We start from the raw sequence: 13737 nt of genomic DNA on the forward strand, positions 1-13737 counted from the left end.
GAAGGAAATAGCAGAACACTAGAGATCGGAGAGAGAAGACTGTGCTGAGCAACTTATTTTAGCAGCTCAGTAGAAAAATAGAAGAATATACATTTTCTCAATATCTCAATGAGTTTACTGATGAAAGAAGTACTGACCACTCCCTAAGGAAAGCTACTAAGTACTAAGAACTTCAAATCAAAATACACCTATTAAAAATGTGAATGCTAGGGACAGCAAACAAAAACACCTAGGTTTGCCAATCACCTGGGAAACATATTCAAATCTGATGTCAGCTATGATGAAGATTAACATCTGCCACATACTGTTCAGGAATCAGCAGGAATCACACCTGTAACTACTGTAATAGAAGTGGAAAATATGATCGAAAGTAGCATCAAAGCCAGGAAGGCACTAGGTTCTGATCTCTTAACTGGTGATGTATTGTAACAGCTTCCAAGGAAGGCTCTTTTGATGCTTACTTTCCTGAAATGCATCTTTCAGGCTGGAATATGTCTCTGACTACTGGAAATTAGCAGTAGTCATCATGATTCTAAAACCAGGAAAAACACAACATGACGTTACATCATACTGGCCAATCTCGCTCCTAACTTTAATATCAGAACTAGTCTTTGAAAAACTGCTTTCTAATAGATTAAAGTCAATTATAGAGATGAAAAGCTGATTACAAAACATCAATTCGGTTTCAGAAAAAATCACACTACCATAGAGCAAGTCCACAGAATCACCAACATTATTGAAATGGCTCTTGAAGAGAAGAAAATCTGTAGTACAGTATTCCAGTATTCCTGGATGTAGCCCAAGCATTTGATAAGGTGTGACACAGAGGTTTATCAGCCAAATTAAGAACTATGCACCCAATTAAATACACTGAAATACTGGAGTCATATTTGGTGAAAATATATTTCAGAGTCAAGCAGGAAGCTGCCTATTCTGAGCTCAAACAAATTAGAGCAGAAGTACTACAAGGTAGTGTTCTTGGGCCAGTGCTATATCTACTGTATAATAGTAATCTACCTGGGTTTAAGAATAATACAGTAGCAACATGGTTGACGACACAGCTATACTAACTCTAGGGAACAACAGTCAGAATCTATGAGGAAATTTCAGTATGCTGCTGATTAAATCTCCAGTTGGGCCAAGCTCAGGAGAATCGAAATAAATGAGACCTGGTTGTCCAAGTCAACTTCACCAACAGAAAATGTGAGCAAATTCAATTGCAAGCTTGTTCCATTCGCTGACGAGGCCAGATAACTAGAGAAATGATAAGAATTAGGAATAAAGTATAGAAAAATCTACTGGTTGATAGGCCGAAATTCAGTTCTTTCTACCCACAACAAGATTCTCATCTACAAGCAGATCCTGTCACCCATATGGATGTATGGAATACAGCTCTGGGGCTGTGCCAGCAAGAGCAATGTGGAGGTGATTCAATGGTTCCAGTACATAGTTTTGAGGAACATCGTTGATGCTCCAAGATTCATCTGGAACGCCGACATCTACAGAGATCTGGAGGTGGAATCCGTCTCATCAGAAACTGGGCGCTCCGCACTTGAGCATACAGACAGGATACAACGGCATGGATATGAGAAGGTCGCTCAGCTACTTGACAAAACACATATTCTGCGCATATTGAAGTGGACCAAGTCCTTCGAATTGTGTAGTGTTGTGGATTGAAAGTTCCAAAAGCAGAGTATGCAGTGTTAGTATGTGTCAGAGTATCAGTGTTAGAAATAGTATGAATGTGTATCTATAATACATGATAATTCAGTTATATATATATATATATATATATATATATATATATTTGTCAATTCCAAGTGAGTTGCTAGGAGTCTTGGTAAGAACTACCTATCTCATCAATTTAACTCTTCATTGTATTAGATAAAATTGCTCATTAGTCTTTTTAGACTAGACTCACCCTGTTGCTGCTGATTGACTACTCGTTTCCAATGGGTTCCATCCCAATGCAACAGCACCTTATTAAAAAAAAAAGAATAATGAAATTCAATTATGGTGATTACATTTATGACAAATGCATATAGGCTACAAAAGCGAACTTGGAAGAATAATAATTTGGTGACTGATAGTAATGATGTCGCCCACAGTCATAGATTGTAGCATAGGAAAAAAATCTTGCATTCTCTCCAGTGGGAGTTTTATTGATAGACCATTGAAAGGTATTCGAAGAAGTTTGCAAGTGGACAGGAATTCAACATGACTTTTGTACGAGGGCTATTCAGAAAGTAAGGAAGTTTTTTGGAATGAAGAACTGAAGAATAAAATAAACAAATAAACAAAGAATGTTTGTTCCATTGTTGTATGCTTATGCTTGGCCTTCTGTCAGCTGTATATGGAGTCTCATACATTCAGATTAGAACTGAGCACAGAGATTTTCTTTGTTTGTTGATAATTCTTTTTTCAAATTTAAATTTTATTGCAAACAAAAAAAAAACATTGAAAAATTTCTCAATAGACAACAAGATTACAAAAACAAGATGTCAAACATAAACCTACATTTATTTGTAGCACGGCCAGAAAAAGACAAACTTGAATAGGCTACTATTAGCCGTGAGTTCATTCAATATAACTTATATTTTTGTGTTAATATTTTGTGAACAAAAAGTACGAGTTGATAAGAGATGTGAGTAATTTCTTATATTTGATCTAAATAGTTATTCATATTGTAGTAGTCTGGGTCACTTCAATCAAAGTTTTTCATTTTGTAGCTAATAAATTTAATACATATTGATTGTCGATAATGTATCCAGTTTTCATAGTGGAAGTGATTGAACTTCTCAAAATTATTGGCTTACTGGTCCTTCATAGAATTTATAGTATTCCTGGTGATTGAGCCTGTCTTTTTTCAGCGTTTTCAGCTCAATTTACAACTAGCTTACCCGAAAAACTTCGTACCGCCTAAACGTCAATGTATCTCATGTCACACTTTACTTTATTTGGTGAATCATGAAATTTATCTGACAATCATTCTCATACATCTGAATACGGACTTCCTATGTGCTTAGTCATGCAGCATTCATTATTCCCAAAACATATTCTTCTCAATCAATTGGAAGTAATATCTAACAGTAAAGTGTTGAATTAAAAAAATAGGTAGGATAAATCAGTGTTTCAAAGATGAATTCAATGTTCTCATAGTTGTTGATTGTTAATAGATGGTCCAGGAAATATGCGATGTACCGATGAATCATACAGAATTACAATCATATTCTTTCCATCTTCCATTTCTAAGATGAATATAAGCTAAGCTAAATTGAAAAAATGGAAATTATTCTGCCATTAATGAATGCAATATGAACAGGTCTCTTCCATCAGGTGAATAATTTTTTCCTAACATTTTCCGGTTACTCAATGATAGGGGAGTGATAATTATTTGTATAGGTCTCCTAAGGAACCATTATCTACAGCTGGTACCAATCAACTACACTTCAACTCCAATTCCAGTAGCCTACACAATTTATCATAGGGTGACGTGTTTATTACAGCTGGTAACTTTAGATGCCAAATCATATTATCTCAATATGATCTTTAATCATGATCATCTTTCCGTTCTTCGGTAGCCGCTAGGCTGACAATTTCGAAAACATAGGTCTGTAAAAAATGGATTAATAAATAATCATTATTAGCCACCCTATTAAAATTTCTGGTCAGAAACCATCCCCAATATTCACACAACATATTCCCAAAGTTTCATGCCGTTATGTAAAATATTTTTCAAGTCATAGGGAACAAACACACAAACAGACATTCATTTTTATAAATATATATATATATATATATATATATATATATTATATATATATATATATATTACATTTGAGTGTTTCGCGGATGGATATATTATATGTAAAAGAATTAACCGGGTACATCCGTTTGTTTTGACTTACTTGAGTCTGACGTTTCGTCGCCATCGCAGACGACATCTTCTGAGGTAGTGGATTTCGACGCCACCCTCAGAAGATGTCGTCTGCGATGGCGACGAAACGTCAGACTCAAGTAAGTCAAACAAACGGATGTACCCGGTTAATTCTTTTACATATAATATATATATATATATATAGAAGATAGAAGATTTCATTCGGCTCAAACAAAAGCCTCTCTAAATGGAGGTAGAATGATAAGGTTGATAGCTTTCAGTTCTGTTGTTTTATTTTTTTCAAATCACTTTCAAAAAGTTCATGTAGTACCTACTATTGTGTTTGAGACACTTCTAGCGCTATCATAGTTTCACAACTATTCTGTTCTACACTCCTCTCTTGCAGTCGTTAACCATATCTATAATAAAATAAAGAGTTGGCTTATACACGTACGGGATAGGAAAATTATGTTTGACACATCATCACGTCTGAACTACTGGACTAATAAACTTGGAATTTTGCATGTAGGCTAGATTCTTAATTAACCAAGGATGGTTATAGGCCTATTTCCAATTCTTCAAAATTCCATTAAGTCAAGTTTTTAGATTAGCAAGTTTGAAAATAGATCCTTGCGAAGCACGGGTTCCTGCTAGTACCTAATATATTGTCATATAAAAGCAGATACTTAAGTCAAACGATATTTATGGAAATAAAGAAATATCAATTAAAGGTCTGACTAGTGAATGTACTAGAAAAAAAAGTTCAAATTTTATTTGTTCTATAGAAAATCTGTATCATGACAAATTAAAATGTGAAAAAGAAATTATTGAATTAGGAAAAACATCAAATTGTAAGTGATTTACATATAGTAAATTGAAAATAGATAATAGTATTGTCAAATGGATTCCAGATGGATATTAGCTATTTGTGTATCTTTCCAAATGAAGGAACTATAAAAATTGACAAGCAATCAGAAATGATAATAAAGTCTGTAAAAGTGGTTTATTCAATCAATAGCGACAACAATACATTTTATTATATTTTTAATGGTAAAAAACTTGATCATTCGTCTGAATCGAAGTATAGACCTAAGTTATTGAACCTAGACAACGTTATTAATACTATAAATAAAGATCAGGAACCAAAATTCACAATTAATCTAGAGCATCTTAATTTTAATTCGATTGATGTCAGCAAGTACTCCCCGCATAAGGCTAGTTTCACACTCATTCAGTTCGTTTCGTTTCCGCTTGGTTTTCGGCAAATTCCGATAAGTGTGAAACGGTAATTCGGTTTGAATTCGGTATCGAATAGAAGCCGCATAGAACCGAACGCCCACTTGACTCTAATAAATTCCATCAGGTTCCAATTCGTTGCTAGCGAGAGGCTACTCACACACTTTTTCGGTTCGGTTCGGTTCGTTTCGTTTTCGGCAAATTCCAATAAGTGTGAAACGATTTGGTTTGAATTCGGTACCGAATAGCAACCGCATAGCACTGAATGCCCCCTCGACACGAATAGGTTTCATCATATTGGAATTCGTTGCTAGGGAAACAGGAAAAAACAAAGACTTTTACACACGCTTGCCTTTTTTGTTTTTATTCCAACCTGATATCGTGATTATCGACTGTTTCAAAATTTTCCAAGTCAAAATCATATGGTCAATTCATTTCTGTTAGTTCACAGGAACATCTTTTTCTCAATGAATAGCTTGCTAAAGAAAATAATTATGAAACATATAAAATAAAACTGAGAGAGAATTTTTATTTTTTTATTTTTATTTTTCCACGAATATTACACGATTTCATCAATGGAGAGAAGAGGCGAAGTTTATATACCTTGTTGCGTCAAAACAAGGAACAAATTTTCAATTTAAAAAAATAATCTCTCTGAACAACCAAAATTAACATAATTAAAAAGAAACTATTAAAATAATTCACAATTTCTAATTAAATTTTGTTGCAAGAAATAAGATCTTACAATTCAACACCAGCTGTTATATTTGAATATACGCGAGCATGAACTGTGAAAATCCAAACACAGCTGTGTTTGAGAAGAAAATACCTAATTAGAACCGTACGAATTAAAACCTGACATGTATGAAAGCCTCATTCGTTTATATCTGATATGAATATATGAATTGTATGAATATGAATCATATATATATATATATATATATATAGATATATATATATATATATATATAATATATATATATATATATATTTGTTAACTTTTAAAAATTCGTGGATGGATGAACATGCTCAAATATCAACCGGTTACATCCGATAAGAAGTTTCACTTACTTTCTGACGTTTCATCATGATCTCAAATCACATATTTGGAGCATAGGTAATGCTACACTGACTCCTGCCACCTGTAGGAGACTCTCCTTCTTCCATGTGTTTGGCCTGGCGCTGTCAGATGGATGGAATTCGCGGAAAAGTGTCTGGCTTTTCTGATGTGTTTGCTGTGTTAAGAATGATTTTCCAAAGAGAAGAGATATTTGTACTGTCATCCCTTTTGTTGAGGCTCCCTTGTTTCTCTAACCTGAAAATCTTGAATTTCGGCTATTTGTTTTGAATTTTTAAAGTTTATTTTGTGACCGGTGCTCTTTTCGTGGTTGTAAATAGCTGAGGTGTATTGTTTGTTTTCCATGTTCAGTTTTTGTGTTCCTCTATCCTGGCTGATATTCTTCTATTTGTTTGACCTACATACATCTTGTCACAATTCAGGCAGGGTGTGCTGTAGACGCCTTGATTTTCTAGTTCTAATCTCTGTAAGGGTTTCTTCAGAAATTTCGAAATAGAAATAGAAGAAAATTCTATTCGAAATTTCTATGTCTCATAATATGTAGACCGCAGTATCATCAATCGGATGATAATTATGATTAGCAAATTTGTGAGGCCTTAGGTGTGAGTCACTTTGAAAAATGGTCTCGTGCATATAAGGTAATACACAAATATCAATTATGTAGACTACTGGTACATTCCCTCTCCTTCTATACAGAAAAAATGTGAATTGTAAAGCGAGTCACGTTCATAGAATGAATTATTCAATTTGTTTGACTAACACATCGCATACAGGTTGAACCAAGTTGACGATTCAACTTCACGTTGATGACATAAACTGGTTGACAGAGATTTTAATCAATGGAACAAGAAATCTGTTTCTTGAATAACTTAATAGGGATAGGATTTACACTACTTATGAATCAGCGAAGGTGTAGTTCAATAATAGAACAGTTACCATGCAATATTGATTGCTGATACTCCGATATGATATATTTGTGATATATATAAGAGTATGAATGATTTCAATAAATTGATTTGAGTAAATCCATCAATTTGATAATTCCTTAAAATCAAATGCCAGAAAAACTTTGTCGGCCAAAATAACACTGCTCTACTCACATAATTCAACCGTTTTATGAAAATATCTTGTATCTTCGATTGTACGTTGCCCATGTTCTTCCGCATTCACAGTAACACCGTCTCCATGATAAACAGTGTACAATGGTTTGTCATTTTTCCATGTCAGTTTATTCTCAACTCTATAATATTCTGCTGTAGAAGAAGTCTGTCAAAAAAAGTAAAACAATGTGGATTATGATAGTTCAGTAATATCCAATATTTTCATATTGGAAAGTCAACTTTCAAGCTTACAAGTTGGAGTTTGATACGATTAATACGATACGATGAATTAGTAGTGAAACATAATGAATGATGCACATGAAACAATTTATTTTACAGTGTCATAGTTTTACACCACTATTATATTGATTCTATTCCTCGTCCGAGTAGTCCTATGTCCATAACCCTTATTCAGATACAATTTTTCAGTTTTGTGATTTGGTGGCCAAATACTGATCAACTCTTTACTATGGGTTGGTGAAAAAATATTCTGTAAAAAGCTTAATTCTTCTTTAACAAGGATAATTTGAAAGTAGGTTTCATTAGGGATCCTATTAGAATTCAAAAAACTACTCTTTTGCTGCTTCAAAATTCTGGTCCGCCATCTTGGGACCGCCATTTTGAATCCAACTCTTTTTTTTTAATGTGAAAGTTGTCATTTGATACATGATTATTTCGATACTGAGTTTCAAGACAAAACAAATGATGAAAACCGCACATCAATATCTCAAAACTCCTCAAAAATATTCACAAGTAAAGATAATAATCAATTATACAAAAAGGGACGAATTGGTAAATTAAAAATCTGACAGATCGAAGTGTTATGAATGAGACCTTGAGATGGGTGAAGCGGTTGAGGCGGGGGTTTCTGGATTGTTCCAGTTTGTACGGTGTTTGGTGCACGAAGCTGTTGACCAATGACAAAGGCCTTCCAGAAGATTCTGTCAACCTACACGCGCTGGGATTGGCCAACCTACACGTGCTGTGATTGGCCAGATGCGTTGCCACCTCTTGATCATTCATTCTTGATCACCTCTTGATACTTGTTGGCCTATATTAATGACGTGTGTTTCAGTCAGCAGTTAGTTGAGAAACCAAACAAAGTCGAATCATATGCTTACACAAACCGCAAACTGTGACAGAGAAGTGATCAAGTGATCAAGACTTTTGAAGTTGTTTATACAATTATACAGTGATAAAATACCCTCATTATTCTCACCTGAGTGACTTGAAGAATGCTTGTGCTGATATCTGTGTACAATGTATTAGGTAGTTTATCAGTTTATAGCTGTTGCTGTGTCTAGTTTTCCTCCCATGTGGAGTGTTATTGAATTAACGTGATGATGAACACTAATCAAACATACGTTAAGATGCGAGTCGTAATCACTCACACCGTGGACTGTAAAACTAATTACTCTAATAATAGAGAGGTTAAATAAATAATAACACTGTACACACGACTCGAGCTCTCGATTGACACTGACTTTATTAATAAATGCAAGCACACAAGCACAAATAATGATACATGAAATCGCCTGTAGGCGGCGGTAGCGGCTGGAGCATGAACATACCGCCCACCAGAAATTCAATTTATATTAATTTCTCATTATCCTTTGTTGGTAAAATACAAATTTTATTGATTGATCTTTTGTAAAGTCCAGAATCAGTTCTGACTGTCACGACTCTCACTAAGTTGTCTGGTCCTCGATGAATATCTTCTATTACTGCTAGCTTCCAATGAAGAGGGGGTAGATTGTCCTCTTTCAAAATGACGACCATTCCAGGCTGGATGCTGAATGATGTCGACTGCCATTTCGTTCGCTGTTGAAGTTGATGTAAATATTCCTTTGACCATCGTTGCCATAGCTGTTGAACACATTGTTGACTCAGCTCCCACCTGGTGAGACGGTTGATGGGAGTTTTTAAGTAGTCGGTCTCGGGAAAGGATTTGATTGGTCCTCCTATAAGAAAATGTCCTGGAGTTAAAGCTTGTGGAGATGAGATGTCAGTAGAAATCTGGCATATTGGTCGAGAATTCAGACATGCTTCAATTCTTTTCAGTATTGTGGTCAGCTCTTCAAATGTTGGGATAAATTTGCCCATGACACGACGTAGGTGATATTTCATGGATTTTACTCCTGCCTCCCATAATCCTCCAAAGTGTGGTGAATGTGCTGGGATGAAATTCCATTCAATTCCTTCAATCGCTGCTGCTTCCTTTATAGCCTTTTCTGATGATTTCAACATAACATACATTTCATGCAGTTCATTTTTAGCTCCAACAAAGTTAGTACCATTGTCACTGAACAAAGTTGCACAAATTCCTCTAGTTGAGATGAACCTTTGCAGAGCAGCAATGAATGCTGCAGTTGTTAAATCACTTACTACTTCCAAGTGAATTGCTCTTGTAGCCATACAGACAAACAAAGCTGCATAAGCCTTTGATGTAACTTTACTGCGCCGCCCACCTTGATGAATAGTGAATGGTCCTGCATAATCAACTCCCACATTGAGAAATGGTTTGGATGGACTGACTCGATGCTTGGGCAGTTGGCCCATCAGTTGTTCAGTTTTCTTTGTGTTGAACCTGTAGCATGTCACACATTGATGTAGTAAGTTTCTTATTACCGATTTCCCATTCATAATCCAGAATTTTTGTCTCAGTGAAGAATGAACTAGCTGGCTGCCTCCATGTAATAGACGTTTGTGCTCATGATACACTATTAACTGAGTTAAATGTGCCTTTGCTGGTAGAATGATCTGATGTTTTGCGTTGTAATCCAATGCAGATTGTTGTAATCTTCCGCCCACCCTGAGACAGTCTGACTTGTCAACAAATGGTAGCAAGCTCTTGAGTGAACTTCCCTTTGATAATACTCCAGATCCCTTTAAACTCAATATTTCTTCACTCAAGTAGATTTCTTGCATTTGTCTCACACATTTGATCAGGGCACTTTCTAATTCTGCTGGAGTTAATACATCAACTCTTTTTTCCTTTGAATTTCTGCTATTGTTGATGAATCTTAAAACAGAAATGATTAACATAAATATATATGATATTATGATTATTATCGTGTACCTTGGAATAGAAAAGAACCAGTGCAGATATAATTAATAGGAATAATAATGATTCGGGTTTCATCTTCTAAGTCATAAGCTGAGTTGCACTATGCAAAATCACAACTTTTCTGCATGTAGCTCAATGCTATGCTAAGAGTATGACAGACTGCTGTCAAGAGCAGTGAGCTTGAACAGCCTGTGTTGATTTTGACCAATAGCAGCTTCCTGCTCAACCTTCCATGAATTATAATTATTTACTTGTTCTCTGAAAAAAAACAATTATTCAGTGTAGTTGAAATGAGTAAACAACCACCAACCCCCCTCCCAAGCACAATCGATGGCATGTTACAGGTGGCATTTGGAGGTGAAGGCAACTGGGGGCCTGACCTTGTTGTTGCCAGGGTTGTAGGTTCGTTGGCTGTAGGGTTGCAAGTTGGTGGTTCATTTGATGGAGGCAACAGCTGGTGTCTGGTCCTAGTGGCTGTTGTGGCATGCAGTTATGGTGACAGCGGTCGAGGTCGAGTACCGTGTTGTCTCTCATTGGTGATGCAAGGCCCTACTTTCCGGTCTGGGAGGGTGGAGCCCAAATTTCCGGGTAAAACCTATCTCAATGGGGGCATGGGACGGTCAAGCTAGAGCAATACAACTTTTGTCAGGTAGATGTAGCACATTTTCGACCCTTGTGCAATGAAGCATATATCCCCATCCTCTTGAGTTTAGTGATGTTATTCCACACTTAGACTTCTACTGCGGGATTCCCATTTCCGTTTTCTGCACAGGTCCATCAAATTTATAGTTTCCAAGTATTAGACAGTCTATACTCTGTAGCTCTTAGTGTAACATGGAGTTCTTGCAGAGCTTATCAAGATGCGACAAATATCTAAACTGTGAAAGCATATACCACTTTTTATTAATGTACAATCGAATTGCTAATCAAAGGTTATTATGTTTGTTGTGTCGTAAAAACCAAATTCTGCAATCAAATGGTGTGTATCACGCAATAGATAATAGTACATAATGATTTCATAACTCATATGAAGTTATCAGATATGTACATATTGTTTCATAACAGAACTTTTAAGTAATTCTTATTCAATCAGAGAAGTAGTTGAATTCCATCATTATAGAACACAATTTTGAGCCTATTTCAATATTATCGAAGAACTAATTTCCTTGTGCTAATTGGTATTTTTTGAACAATACATATTATTTCAAGTTGTATATTGGGGACCAAGCTTCGCTCTGGAGTACAAAAGCATAGAGAATTCATTACAAAAGGAAGAATTGTAATAACATTCATAGTTCATACAGAAATGTCCTATCTAATCACAGTAAATTGAGATTAATTCCCAGAGAGATGCAAAAATTTTGCTCACCGTTTGCACAAAAGCTGGTTAAATTTCAATCCTGATTAATTTCACGTGAACCAAATCAGAGAAGACCATTTCAAAAAGATGGATCTACTGGAATTAACCAGGATTGAAAATAACCTTGCTTTTTTCCATCCGGAACTAAATACCTGATTGAATGATCACAAAAGTTCAACAGCTGAGTCATAATTTTGACACTGTCCCACACACAAGTTGCAGACCAGAGTGGTGGATTTTGGAGTAGGTTTTGAGAAAATATGTTATGCTGCTAAACCTATCTGGATGGGAGCATTAAGAGATCTATTGTTTGATATTGGTTGAGCATTGACATGGGTTGACAGTTATTGTTTCCTGTTCAACCATCCTTGAAGTAGGGGTATTGTTCTCTCTTGACCATTCCATGCCCCCATCCAGATAGGTTTTACCCATGTTTCCATTCTCCTGTTGCTTCTCTCTCAGCACTGGACAATACAGGTGGAAATGTCTGGCTGGGCAGTGTTGACATGGAGGGAGCTGGGTGAATCCTGAAGCTGACTGTGTGGCATAGACATAGTCAGTACTGGAGGTTTGTTCCTGGGTTGGCTGTTGAGATCGTGTTCGAATTTATTGGCTAGTGGAATCAATTCCTCACAGTTGACTGAACGAGCTGCTTGAACTTAAGAGCGCAGTTCATGGTTCAGCTGGCTGATGAGTAGTGCATTCAGCTCCTCTTCATTCAGGTTGGTCCCTAGACGGTGTTGGAGTTGGAGCTTCTGGTGTAGGAACTTCTCCACTGGTTGATTTGATTTATGTGTGGTCCCATAGGATTCGGTGTGAGCTGCTGCGATCTCATGAGTTCCAGAAAAGCACGACTTGAGTCGATTGGACAGCTCCCAGTCGCTGACAAATCCACCATACTCTTCCAATCAGTGGGCGGCCTCATCCAGCAATTGTACTCTGAAAAGAGTCACCCAAATGGAGGTTGGTATCTGATATCCTATTAGTAGCTTGGAGCATTGCTCCATGAAGGTTACTGGGTCCTCGTGGAACTTCCCTCTGAAGAGAGGTAGAAGGGCAGTCATATTTGATAGTTGGCCGATGTTGAATATATGACCTCCTATCAGGAGTTGATGCATGGAGTTGGTGTTTTTTACTGAGTGCTGTTGTCTGCTGGTTGGAATGGCACTGTGCAAGGCTGGAGATGAGTCAGGTCCACCTTCTGGCTGTCTGGCTGCTGGCATGGATGCTGACTGCCTTATCATGTTGTCCCGTTGCAAGGGCCAGCCTGCAAAGTCCTGGCTGGCATCTGAGTCTTGTGCATCCTTCCCTGTTATGTCAAGAGTGACAGTATTTCCACGTAGTCCTCTGATGGCTTGTGTTCCCACCATGTTGTGCATTGTTTTCTTTCTCCCACCATTGGAAAGTATACTGTTTCCAGACAATTGCTCTAGAGTTCAGTAGTGATGGTAGGTTACAGTAACTCTTTACAGTTTGTTGCCAACAATGTTGTGGGTGCCAACAATGTTATCCCTCATGGGTCATTGATGCCTGGCTAGCAGCGTAGAGGAGTGTCACTGACTCTGAAAACATGACTGTGGCCCCGAGAGGGGCTTGTGGGTTTTGCTGTTGTTAGTAGAGGCAGAGCAGGATGCGCTTCCATGCACTTCTAGAGTCCTGGCCATCACCAGGTGCATAGGTCTTTTTGACCGGGCTGAGGTGTAGCGCTACAGTTGCAACTCCTTGATGGGTGTCTTGACAGGCGAGAGGGGGTGGGCTACCAGTCACTGCAGGTCTTGAATGTCGGCTGGCGTGACTAACACGCTCACTTCAGGAGGTGCCAGAGGAGTCTCAAAGTCAGCATTAGCCACGAGACACCCTGTGGCTAGCTGTGGCAGTCTCGAAGTCAGCGTTAGCTGCAAGACAATCACCACAGCCCATAGCATCAGTCTTGAAGTCAGGGTTAGCCACGAGACAATCAGTGCTGCGCCTTAGCTGAGGTGTTGTGTTAGCTGCTCCAGTAGGCGCCACAGGAGTCTC

The 13737-nt window shown here is 37.2% G+C and overlaps 1 protein-coding gene across 1 annotated transcript in view; it reads right to left on the reverse strand.

Moving 5' to 3' along the window:
• LOC111054601 overlaps positions 1-7452 on the reverse strand; it is a 171417-nt gene extending 163965 nt beyond the window's left edge. Inside the window, exons 1-2 of the mRNA XM_039432333.1 lie at positions 7292-7452; positions 1922-1979 (exon numbers count right to left, since the gene is read on the reverse strand). The gene's annotated coding sequence lies outside the window, so the exon portion shown is untranslated. The remainder of the gene's footprint in view (positions 1-1921; positions 1980-7291) is intronic.
• Positions 7453-13737: the final 6285 nt, after the last annotated feature.

Source organism: Nilaparvata lugens, chromosome 7 (genome assembly GCF_014356525.2).
Source record: "Nilaparvata lugens isolate BPH chromosome 7, ASM1435652v1, whole genome shotgun sequence".
Taxonomy (NCBI): Eukaryota; Metazoa; Arthropoda; class Insecta; order Hemiptera; family Delphacidae; genus Nilaparvata; species Nilaparvata lugens.